Below are 13,927 nucleotides of genomic sequence, written 5' to 3'. Positions count from 1 at the left end.
TAAAAATGGTTGAGAACCCCTGGTCTATGTTAAGGAAATTTGAGATAAAGAAACTATGCAAAAAGCCATTATACATATACATATAATTACAAATTTCTTATTAGTTCAAATATACTTGGGGCATATTCGAACCTAGCGTGATTGTTACCAACGTCGCCTTCCTGGCACTTGTGCTAGTGGCATGTGAAAAGACATTCAAGCGAGATCGTTGCGTGTACCGCTGGACTGGCTCCTGTGCAGGTGGCACGTAAAATACACCATTTTGAGCGTGGCCATTGCCAGTACTGCCTGACTGGCCTTTGTGCCGGTGGCACATAAAAGCACTCACTTCACTCTCAGAGTGGTTGGCGTTAGGAAGAGCATCCAACTGTAGAAACTCTGCCAAATCAGATTGGAGCCTGGTGTAGCCATCTGGTTTCACCAGTCTTCAGTCAAATCGTTCAACCCATGCCAGCTTGGAAAGCGGACGTTAAATGATGATGATGATATATATAACTATATTTAAATATAATTAAGGATAAAATTTGCTGAACAGCTAAGTTATGGGGACACAAACAAACCAACATCAGTTGTCAAGTGAATGTGGCAGTGCAAGTGCAAAATACACACACACACACACACACATGATGGGTTTCCACACAGTTTCCATCTACCAAATCCACTCACAAAGCATTGGTCAGCCTGGGGCTATAGTAGAAGACATCTGTCCATGGTGCCATGCAGTAGGACTGAACCTAAATCCAGGTGATTGCAAAGCAAGCTTCTTAACTGCATGGCCGTGCCCATGTCTGTAATTATATTATTATTTTGTAATATAATAATAAATCAATTTAAAACTTTTGTGCAAAATGCATGGAAGCACATAAAAGTATGGATTCACAGACAGAGATGCCAAACAAAGAAATAAATAAAATCACAGATCAATTATTTCATGTCTCCAGTAAAACAAAAACTGATTGAAAAATGTGTTTTCCAATACTTCAGTGTTGTCTGCTTATCTCATTGAACAATACAGAACAGAAACCACAGACACACACACACACACACACACACATGCACATATCTCTTCCTTTCCACTTTTCTTCAGTTGTGTGCAAGGAATGTTCTATTTTACAAATACATACATCTATCTGTCTGTCTGTCTGTTTATATCTCTATCGTCATTCAACATCTGTGTTCCATATACTCACATGTGTGTGTATATATATATATATATATATATATCATTATCGCTATCATCATTGTTTAACAATGGTGATGATGATGATGAGGATAATGATATAAGCAAGGAGTGGCTGTGTAGGTGCAGGAGTGGCTGTGTGGTAAGAAGCTTCCTTCCAAACAATGGTCCTGGGTTCAGTCCCACTGTGTGGCACCTTGAGCAACTGTCTTCTACCATAACCTCGGGCTGACCAAAGCTTTGTAAGTGAATTTGGTAGATGGAAACTGAAAGAAGCTTGTCGTATATATATATATATATATATATATATATATATATATGTATGTATTTATGTGTCTGTGTTTGTCTCCCCCACCATCACTTGACAACCAATGTTGGTGTGTTTACGTCCCTATTAATTAGCAGTTCGGCAAAAGAGACCTCTAGAATAAGTACTAGGCTTACAAAAAATAAGTCCTGGGGTCAATTTGTTCGGCTAAAAGGCGGTGCTCCAGCATGGCCGCAGGGAAATGGCTGAAACAAATAAAGGAAAATAAAAGAAAATACACACACACACTCACATACACAAGCACACACACACTCATACACACACACACACACACACTCACATACACACACACACAAGTATATGGAACACAGATGTTAAATGAGGAAATGTATATATATATATATCAGGGACGTGCTACCTTGGTAGGCTAATTAGGCAGTGCCTACCCTGAATAAAATAGACTGATAGTAACATTTTCCTTTTATGGCAAAATATGCACCTAATTCAATAAAATAATGAAGGTTATTCTGATTACTCTGCATAAAATATAAAATATTTTATTTCTTTGTAGATTAGGTAGGCATAATTTTCCCCTGCCTTTCAATCTCAGTATTAAAGCTATGCATAGGACTGCTGTAGTACACATGCTGTGTACATTCCTACAACAATGTTTTCTTTACGCACTATAAAGGCAGAAGTAAATCTGCCTTCAGTCGCATGCCTGTATTTCGCTTATCGCACACATATGCATGCTTTAGTGATAATGAATGCTCAATACTGCATTGGTGGATAAATAATCTTTATTTGTAGATTAACAAAGCAGCCAGAGGTTTAATATGGGAAAGATTTCCACGGTTGTTCAAGTGAATGACATGGAATTGTTGGTATGCTTCTCCATTTTGATATAAACAGGATCCAACACAAACTCAGAGCTATATTGAGCCCCAGTGTTAGCTCTGGTATGATTTCTATGGTTTGATGGCTTTCCTAATGCCAACCATTTTACAGTATGTACTGGATGCTTTTCTTGTGACTCCAGCTCTTGTGAGGTTGCCAAGTGACTTGCAAGATGAAGTAAAGAATGAAAAGGGATAAAAAAAAAAAACCTTGATAAGAGAGTGGGTGTATTTGAGAGGAGGCGTGGTGCTTTATGTCAGGTGTTGAAGGTTAAAGTATGATAGAGGGACAAGAACATGGCTACCTTGCATTATAGAGGGTAAAGGTAAAGTTACCTTATGGGGTTATATTGACTCATAAGGGCCAGTTTCCTGGTTTCATGGTACATAAATTCGCCACCCGGACACAACGCCCATCTGTCGCAGGATTGCTCATTTTTGCCAGCTGAGTGGGTAGGAGCAATGTGAAATGAAGTGTGCTCAAAAACACAACGTGTTGCCCAGTCCAGGAATCAAAACCACAATCTTACAATCATGAGTCTAACACCCTAACCACTAAGCCATGTGCCCCCACATTATGTGAGGGAAGGTGTTTACAACTAGAAGAGAGATAAAAATGGTGGTGACAGAGTGCTAGTGTGTATTCTCAAGGGATAAGAAGGTGAGTATAAGGGTTTGGGAGGGAAGAAAAGGATGGGCAATTCCCTAAGAGTGACAGATGGTTAAAGATTGGGCAAGAGGTGGATATAATGAGTGATGGAAAAGGGTGAAGGTGTGGTCGGTGGTAAATATCAGTATGGAGGGGGGAGATGAGAGGGGTAAAGGTGGCTCAGGAAAGAGGAGGCAACAAGCAGAGGAAGAGGTAGTCTAAATATGCCTGCATCTTTCATTGCCTTGGTATGCAGTGATAGACTTTAAAAATGCCCCACTCTAGGCAATAGTCTTAAGAAAGATTGGTGCTGGGTGTAGCCGAGATTTATCTTTCTGCTAGCAATATAAACAAGAGTGGATTTTGCCCCCCCCCCCCCCAAAAGTCAATATGAGTGGTTCTCTCATAGGAACTACCACAGTATAGCTTGTTCTAATGGAACAACCACGTTTAAGTGGAGATAAATATTATCTTTCAGTATTAATACTGCCTCAGTTGCTAATATATAGATTGATATACTATCCTAGGAAACATAACATTCTTCTTACTAGTTTCATACTTTAATGACTGCAGTAAGACCGAAATGTATAAAGTAGTCATGTTTACAAAAAAACAGAAATATTTAGTTTAGCTAGCATTTCACATTCAGCTTGAAAATGATAGGTTTACATCTCATATGATTCTCTCAGCTCATGTATTACATATAAACTAATATCAATGTTTTGTGATAAAATTATAAAGTCTGGCAAAATTGCCAAAACCTGTTTTGTTTCAAACTACTTAAAAATTAATTTATCTTTCACTGAAGCACTGGCATGTTGGAATGCTAGAACCATAACAAGGAAAATCTTCCCTTTAAAATGAATTTAGTCTTCTAATGCAGTTATTTCATTATTTAAGCCTAAGGAAGAAATGTTGTCTTCATTGTAAAACATCGACTGTACACTAGTGGTTAATGTTCAACAAACAAACATGATTTTAAAGGTTCCTAATGAAAATTTCTCTTGGAATGGATAATACAATCCATTGTTTTGTCTTCAGCATACAATTTTTGTGTTTGTGTTTTTGTGGATTTTTGTGTGTTCTTTTTTACATTCTTGTTTCATGTGGTCAATGTACTGAGGTTAAATTGATTTGTCTTATTGAAACAGGAAAAAACAAACAAAACCACAACTGAAAATATGGTCAGGTAAAAGAAAATTAAACAAGCGGACAAAAAGACTCACACAAAATAAATTAATGGAGTTTTTCCTCTCGTTTTACTCTAGATAATCATTGATTTAGTTTCATTAGTGATGTCTAATCATGCAAAATTTATATAGTCATGTATTATTCTTAGCCGTAGATAACTTTGTCTTACCTATTTGGTGATATCATATCCCATTGTACTTTGTACAGGTTTTGAAAACCATGCCATCCAAAAAATTCCTGTGAAAGATAAAATGCAATAAATAAATCATCATGAAATTAATAAAATATGAACAACAACAAAATGTTCTATTTTTTTTTTATAAATATATATATATTAATAAAAGGAGCTGTTTTTTAAATGTAGTTTTTTATGTTGCAATAAAAATTTGTTTCACATTCATTTCTGCCCATATAAAGGCTAAGAACTTTGGCAATATACTGTGCTTGAAAAGAAGACCCATCAAACCAAATGAAATCATAGTCATAGCAGATACTGGTTTCATGCAAACTGGCACCTGTGCCAATGGAATGTAATAGTACCCGTGCTGGTGGCATGTAAAAATACCTATTACATTCTCAGAGTGGTTGGCATTAGGAGGGGCATCCAGTCATAGAAAACCATGCCAAATCAGACTGGAGTCTGGTTCAGCCTTCCAGCTTACCAGTCCTGGTCAGGCCATCCAACCCATGCCAGTATGGACAATGGACGTTAAATAATGATGATGATGATGATGATGATGATCGATTTGGTTCTGACATGTTGGCAAATTTCTGGGGGTTTTTTTTCACATATTAAAATATGTGCCTTATAAACTGATTAATATAGGATTGGTATCTTTTTCTAATAAGACCTGTTGAGCTGAGTGAAATTGTAGCCATGGCTGATGCCAGTGCCATCTGACTGGCACCTGTACTGGTGACACATAAAAAGTACCGTTCAAGTGTCGGGCCTCATGGAGGCTATGACAGGTGACGGAGATCTTTGGTGCTGTTAAGCAGTCCATCGCAGCTTTATTCAAGAAATAGGAAGAACGAATGAGAGAAAGTTGGGGCGAAAGAGTACATCAGGGGTCACCACCATCACCTGCCAGAGCCTTGTGGAGCTTTAGGTGTTTTCACTCAATAAACATACACAATGCCTGGGCTGGGAATCGAAACCGCGATCCTCCGACTGCGAGTCCGCTGCCCTAACCACTGGGCCATTGCACCTCCACACACACACACACACACACACACACACACACATATATATTTTGATGCCAGTACCCCCTGACTGGCTCCCATGCCAGTGACATGTAAAAAGCATCATCTGAACGTGGCTGATACCAGTAACCCCTGACTGGTTCCCATGCCGGTGGCATGTAAAAAGCACCGTCCAAACGAGATCGATGCCAAGACTGCCTGACTAGCTCTTGTGCTAGTGGCATGTAAAAAGCACCCACTACACTATCAAAGTGGTTGGCATTAGGAAGGGCATCCAGCTGTAGAAACATTGCCAGATCAGATTAGAGCCTGGTGCAGCCTACTGGCTCTCCAGACCTCTGTCAAACCATCTAACCCATGCCAGCATGGAAAACGGATGTTAAACAATGATGATGATGATGATGATGATGAAGATTTCTATACACCTATCTCTGTCTATACATATATATATATATATATATATATATATATGTATATAAATATATATTTATACACACACACACACACACACACACACATTTACATACACACACACGCATACACATGCACAAACATACACGCACACGTGCACATATATATGACAGGCTTTCAGTTTCCATCTGCCAAATCATCATCATCATTATCATCATCATCATCATCATCACTATCATTATCATCATCATAATCATCATCATTATTATTATTATCCTGCTGTCAGAACGTATTCAAAGGAATACAGAATGTTGTATTCAGGATGTGACTTCTGGTGCAAATATCATTTCTAAATTAGCAGCATTAAGACGAAGGTAAAAGGAATACTTTTAGAAAAAAAAAAAAACATGCCTGGTTGTTAACTGTAGAATAATAACAGAGAGCTTTGAGGTTGTAAGAGCAGCAGGTTTCTTTAGCTTTTTTTAATATAATATACAGACTTTTGAAAGATGTGTGCTACAAAGCACTTTTACTCATCTTAGCCATTGAGAAGGTATAAACTGCTAAATCTATTAAAATACAAATAGAATGCTTACCAAACAAGAATAAATCTGAAAATCTACATTTACGCAGATATATATGTGCGTAAAATGCATACAAGGAGCACTCTGTCACCACCATCGTGAAAACCACTGCTACAACCACCACCACCACCACCACCACTACCACCATTGCAAAAACCACTGCTACAACCACCACTGCTACAACCACCACCACCCTAACCACCACTATTTCATTATAATCACCACCACAACCACCACCTCCATCATCAACATCACTACCACCACCACCACCATCTCCATCACCACCACCAATCCCCACCAAAATCACCACCACTACCACCACCATTATCATCATTGTTTAATGACTGTTTTTCATGCTAGCATGGGCTGGACAGTTAGACAGGAGCTGCTGAACCAGAGGACTGCATTAAGCTCCAATGTCTGATTTGGTATAGTTTCTATGGCTTGATGCCTATCCTGATGCCCCCAAAAATTCATTGGATGTACCGGGTGCTTTTTATGTGGCACTGGCACAAATGAGATCACCAATTAACTCACAAGACCCTTCAATTGAGGTGGGAGTGTAGTATTGAAGGAGGTGGCTTTATGCCAGATGAGAGGTTTAAAGTACAACAGAGGGACAGAAACAGGTGTCTTACTGTAGAGAAGAAACATGAGTACAGCAGTTGTAAGAGGAGAAAAGATGTTGGTGAAGGGTTAAGGTTAGGGTGGACCCTTAAGTTACAGGAAGGTAAACATAAAAGAAGTATTCCAGAGGATTGGCTTGGGTAAATAGGTAGGTATGTGCATGAGAATGTGATAGGAGAATGGTTGGTATATTGGTTTCAAATTTTGGCATAAGGTCAGTGATATTGGGGAAAGGGGTAAGTCGACTAACATTGACCCCAGTGCTCAACTGGTACTTATTTTATCAACTCGGAAAGGAGGAGAGACAAAGTTGACCTCAGTGGAATTTGAACTCAGAATGTAAAGACAGACAAAATGCTGCTATGCAGTTTGCCTGGTGTCTGCAAACGATTCTGCCAGCTAGGTTTCAAATCTTGGCACAAGGTCAGTGATATTATGGGAAGGGCCAGGTCAATTACATTGACCCCTGCACTCAACTGGTCCTTATTTTCTCAACCCAAAAGGATGAAAGACAAAGTCGACCTTGGTGGAATTTGAACTCAGTCTATAAAGACGAATGAAATACCATTAAGCATTTCGAATTATTGGGGAGGGGGCCAGTCAATTAGATTGACCCCAGTACACAACTGGTACTTAATTTATCACCCCTGAAAGGATAAAAGGCAAAGTCGACCTCGGCGGAATTTGAACTCAGAATGTAAGGACAGATGAAATACCACTAAGCATTTCGCCCAGCGTACTAACGATTCTGCCAGCTCGCTGTTATATTGCGATGGAGATGGGGGTGAATGCAGTAAACTGTAAATGTGGATGGACTGAAAATTTTTAATAGTCATAGAATATTCATAATTATATTTAGAATAAATTAAATATAATTTGAATATTGTTAAATTAAATTAAATGTTATATGGTTAAATTGAGATAATTTAGCCACATAACAGTATGTTTATCAACGGCACCAAATTTTGCTTTAGAGGAAGTCATAATTTCTTTGTTTCATTGCTGCCATACAAGTGTAATTATTGCAGACAGTGCAAGGAATGTTCATAGACTTCGACTAAATTTTACAGAAATATTCTTCATTAGTATGAAAAATGTGTGTGTGAGTGTAGGTACAGGTGAGGCTGTGTGGTAAAGAGATTTACTTCTCAACCACATGGTCCTAGATTCAATTCCACTGCAGAACACCTTGATAAAAGCCATCTACTTGAGCTTTGTGGGTGTATTTGGTAGGCAGAAACTGAAAGAAGCCCAACATATATACGTACATATACATACACACACACACACATATAAGTAGCAGTTTTTTGTGATGCTTTTATGATGTTTTTGCAGCTTTACTAATAAAGCATATTACTCTACCTCCGGTATTCGAGTACTATTTTTTCCCACCTTGTTTCACATTTATGTGTTTACTTGGGTAAATATATGTATGTATATCTATCTATCTATCTATATATATATATATATATATATATATATATATATGTATATGTATATGTATATATATATATGTATGTACGTATGTATGTATGTATGTATGTATGTATGTGTACATATTTCTATATATAGATATATGCTTTATAATAAAAGCTGCAAAATATTCACAGAACTGCTACTCAGAGTTTCATGTTCCTGTTCTTTGGACAATTAAACTGTCTGACGAACAGTAATGTGAAACTCTGAGTGTCAGTTCTATGAATATTTTGTAGACTTTATAATAAAGTATATTACTCAACTTGTGGGTATTCGAGTACTATTTTTTCCACATTGTTTTGCACATATGTGCCTACTTGTGTGTGTATATATATGTATGTATGTGTATGTGTGTGATTGTGCGTCTTGTCTAGACATAATACGATGGCTGTAAATGAGCAACATTGTCAAACATGTAAGGTTGTTTGTTTCCAGTCTCCTAAGAAAAATCATTGTCTGGCTTTGGGGAAATATTACCTTGCTAGGAAACAGGTGACACTCAGTAACAGGAAGGGCACCCGGCCAGAGAAAATCTGCTCTTACAAATTCTGTGTGACCCATGCAAGCATCGAAAAGTGAACGTTAAATAATGATGGTGATGATGATGATGATAATGCTGCTGCAGCCAAGGATGATGACGATGACGATGACGATGATGATGATGGGGAAGATTTAGCTTTCTCTTAGTTGCAGTCATAATTTAAAGTCTTTCTTCTTAAGACTGAGCAATTTTCGTTATCACATTTTTATTAATATATGATCAGAAATTAAAGAACATATTTAATACAATAAGCAAGTTCTTGCCTAGATTATTTAAGCAATAAAACTAGAGATAAATTTAAAATGTTTCCTTTTCACCGTTTAATTTCTTATATTCATATATTTTAGCCAAAATGTATTTTTAGTCAAAATTTTTCTTTTTCAACAAATCATCATCTCATAATTCTAAAATATTGGACGTTTTACATTTTTATTTCTCCTTACTTGCAGTTTCAGAGTGTAAAATGATTAAACTAACATATTTCTGACAATAAATGCTTCAGTTTCTTTTTTTTTTTTTTTTTCATTTTTCTTGTCAGTATTTCCAATACATGTGTGTATGTGTGCCTATGTATAATGTGGATGTGTGTGTGTGTACCTATGTATAATATGTGTGTGTGTGCCTATATATAATATGTGTGTATGTGTGTGTGCATGCGCACATGACTATGTATATTATATATGTGTGTGTCTGGATATTATATATGTGTGTGTATTTATATTATAAGTACAAGTGTTTATACATAATGCTTATTATATATAAATGTGTTTATATATATATTTAATATATGTGTATGTGTGTGCTTCTATATATATATATCATGTCTGTATGCATCTATGTATATTATATATATATAAATATATATACATATATATATATATATACATATATATATATATATATATATATATATATATATATATATATATACATATATACATACACACATACATACATATATATATATATATATATACATATATAAAATATACATACATACACATATGCACATGCATATGTGTGTATCTCTATATATTATATGTGTGTGTGTATGCGTCTATGTATATAATATATATATGTGTGTGTGTGTGTGTATCTCTGTATATTATATGCAAGTGTGTTTTTGTATACCTGTATGTATTATATAAGTGTATGCGTGCTTATGTATATTATGCATGTGCATGTGTGTGTGTGCATGCGTATGCAAGTGTGTGTGTGTGCATGTGTTGGGTATACTGTTAATTGTATCAATACGTGAGAGGGGATAGTCATTAGTTTGATTTTCATTAAGCTGAAAAGTTAGTTCAAACCCATGTCAAGATTAATGTTTCGGAAATACAGTTATTGAGTCAACAGAACATAGTCAATAAATAAACATATTAATCTACACACACACACACACACACACACACACACACACACACGTATGTGCATATATGAAATTATAATTTGATGGTCTCTGATTTGTATCATACTGAAAGATATAACATAGTTATATGGACACAGGAGTGGCTGTGTGGTAAGTAGTAGCTTGCTTACCAACCACAATGTTCCAGGTTCAGTCCCACTGCGTGGCACCTTGGGCAAGTGTCTTCTACTATAGCTTAAAGCTTTGTGAGAGGAATTGGTAGATGGAAACTGAAAGAAGCCCATCGTATATATGTGTGTGCGTGTGTGTGTGTGTGTGTGTGTCTGTTTGTCCCCCCCCACCATTGCTTGACAACCAATGTTGTTGTGTTCATGACCCCGTAACCTGGCAGTTCAGCAAAAGAGACAAATAGAATAAGTCTTGGGGTCGATTTATTCGACTAAAGGCGGTGCTCCAGCATGGCTGCAGACAAATGACTGAATCAAATAAAAGAATAAAGGAATATATAACTTAATTATATCTATATATGCAAATTATATCAACAGTTGTACTATGAAATCTTCTCTTCTATGAAATTCCTAGCTTTCAGAAAATAAAAAAAATGCCCTACCATTATTAATGGATTGCCAGAAAAATTTGTTTGTTTCCTCCCATTTATTTTAATCCTTATTTTTCATCAACAATTTTAACATATCAGTTAATATATTGGTTTTGAATATTGGCACAAGGCCAACAAGTTCAGGGAGAGGGGTAAATCAATTACGTTGACCTCAGTGCTCAACTGGTCCTTGCTTTATTGACCCCAAAAGGATAAAGACAGAGTTGACCACAGCAGAATTTGAACTCAGAATGTAAGGATAGATGAAATGCCGCTAAGCATTTTGCCCGGCATGCTAACAATTCTGCCAGCTTGTTGCCTTAAAGCAGTCAATTATATACTGTACATTATATACTGTACATTATATACTGTACATTACTAAGACGGCAAACTGGCAGAATGGTTAGCATGCCGGGCAAAATGCTTAGCAGTATTTCGTCTGCCACTATATTCTGAGTTCAAATTCCACCGAGGTTGACTTTGCCTTTCATCCTTTTGGGGTCGATTAAATAAGTACCAGTTATGCACTGGGGTCGATATAATCGACTTATTCCATTTGTCTGTCCTTATTTATCCCCTCTGTGTTTAGTCACTTGAGGGGTAATAAAGAAATAAGAAACGTAAGCACGCAGGGTGAAATGCTTAGTGGTATTTCATCTGTCTTTATGTTCTGACCCTTTTAGGGTCGATAAATTAAGTACCAGTTGCATATTGGAGTCGATCTAATCTACTGGCCCCACTCACCCTAAATTTTGGGCCTTGTGCCTAGAGTAGAAAAGAATATTTTTGAAGGTGGTGAGCTGGCAGAAACGTTAGCACACCAGGTGAAATGTTTGGTAAGAAGTTTGTTTCCTAACTTCATGGTTCTGGGTTCAGTCTCACTGTGTGGCACCTTGGGCAAGTGTCTTCTACTATAGCCTCAGCCAAACCAAAGCTTTGTGAGTGGATTTGGTAGATGGAAACTGAAAGCAGCCAGTCATATAAATATATATATATATATATATATATATATATATATATATATATATATATATATATAGATAGATAGATATGTATATATATCTATGTGTGCATGTATTTGTGTCTGTGTTTGTCACCCAGCATTGCTTGACAACTGATATTGGTGTGTTTATACTCCTGTAACTTAGCAGTTTGGCAAAAGACAGTGATGTAATAAGTACCAGGCTTTAAAAAAAAAATGGGTATTGGGGTCGATTCACTTGTCTAAAATTCTTCCTGGCAATGCCCCAGCATGGTTGTAGCCTAATGACTGAAACAAGCAAATGACGAAAGATAAAAGATTAACATCAATGGACAGACGAATCAATTTATCTGACAACCCAGTATTTTTGTATCAAACACAAGACAAACAAAATGTAAAAAATAAAGACAACATTTTCCGTGGAATGCTATTTCTACACACTTGATAATAAAGAGTAACCAAACCCTTCTCGTTTGTCTTCTTCTTGTTTCTTTCCATTATTAAATACCAAAACAAACCAAAAATATGACCTTCATGCTGAAGCAGCATTAATGTATTGCTTGCATCTTTCAGACACAAAGAACTTCAAAAGACATAACATGGAGGTTTCAAAGGATTGGTTTTCCTAATGGAAACAAACAGCATCAGTTATTTTGGTGGTTTTACACTAAAAAAAAATGTTTAATACTTCTTCCTTATTTGAATCTGGAAAACTGGAAATTATACTCTCGTGTATATTTCACCCAGAAATGGTAGGCATTTTTGTGTCTTGGAAATAAGGTGTCCATCTAGCAGAATTGTTAACATACCAGAGAGAATCCTTAGCTGCGTTTCTTCTGTCTTTATGTTCTGAGTTCAAACTCTGCTGAGGTCCACTTCGGCATCCATCTGTTCGGGTTTAATAAAATAAGTACCAGTTGAGCACTGGGGTTAATGTCATGGACTCACCCCCATCCCACCCCATCCCCCGAAATTGTTGGCCTTGCGTCAAAATTTGAAACCATTATTATATCTTGTAAAGAAGGCAGCAAGCTGGTAGAATCATTAGCATGTGGGGTAAAATGCTTATCTGCATTTTGTTCGCCTTTATGATCTGCATTTTATCTGCCAGGGTTGATGAAATAAGTACTAGTTAAGCACTGGCATTCAATGTAATTGACTACCCATCTCCCCAAAATTTCAAACCTTGTGCATATAGTAGAAAGGATTATCTATGTCTTTGTCGTGTCTCGTCGACACTGTTATGTCCTTCTTTGAACTCACTGTATATGCCACCTTATAACGTGGACTTATTTACAAGGTTATAAAAATACAAATATAAATCAGAAACAACACATAAAAAACAATATCTCTTCTCAACGACTTCTACAACTGCCTTCACAAAGCATCTGTGCACACCACAATGTCCCTCCCTGGCAGTGCACATGCTCCTTTAAAATGGTTTAGGACAGTTGACTTGCTATCCTACAAGGTTGTCAGAATTTCACTACATTTAGAAATAATACATTTCTAATTCTAAATCTCTCAGAGAGATTTATGCAGTAGTGATACAATGAAGTAGTTGTATGCAGTGAACTTAATGTGACAGTCCCCTGAAGGGAATAATATTACTGTTGGTTAGACCTAGGAAACTGCACCACTTCCTGTTGGCCCTGACATTTTTCCTGTGTCCTTATGTTTACAAAGGGGAGACATAAGGACACAGGAAATGTGTCAAGGCCAATAGGAAGTGGTGCAGCTTCCTAGGTCTGACCGACTGTCACATTAAGTTGACAGCATACAACTACTTCTTCACTACAACAGTCTTGTAAAATTAAACCAGCTGAATATATAGCCAATAGTTGAAATTTACAGAAAAACAAAAGACAAAGACAGGTGTATGAACAACAAACAGGTGTATTAGTTTAACACTCAGGAAGTGAGAAAGTCTTTTACGTTTTGAGCCTATGCTC

The 13,927-nt window shown here is 36.8% G+C and overlaps 1 protein-coding gene across 2 annotated transcripts in view; it reads right to left on the bottom strand.

Moving 5' to 3' along the window:
• Nucleotides 1–13,927, bottom strand: part of LOC128248394 (four-jointed box protein 1-like) — a 199,427-nt gene that overhangs the window by 97,821 nt on the left and 87,679 nt on the right. For both annotated transcript variants that reach the window (XM_089355589.1, XM_089355587.1), the window contains exon 2: nucleotides 4,354–4,421. The gene's annotated coding sequence lies outside the window, so the exon portion shown is untranslated. The remainder of the gene's footprint in view (nucleotides 1–4,353; nucleotides 4,422–13,927) is intronic.

Source organism: Octopus bimaculoides, chromosome 7, assembly GCF_046866305.1.
Source record: "Octopus bimaculoides isolate indiv1 chromosome 7, ASM4686630v1, whole genome shotgun sequence".
In the NCBI taxonomy this organism is placed as follows: domain Eukaryota; kingdom Metazoa; phylum Mollusca; class Cephalopoda; order Octopoda; family Octopodidae; genus Octopus; species Octopus bimaculoides.
Note: the sequence above shows the minus strand (reverse complement) of the source record. Positions and strands in the feature narration are given on the sequence as shown.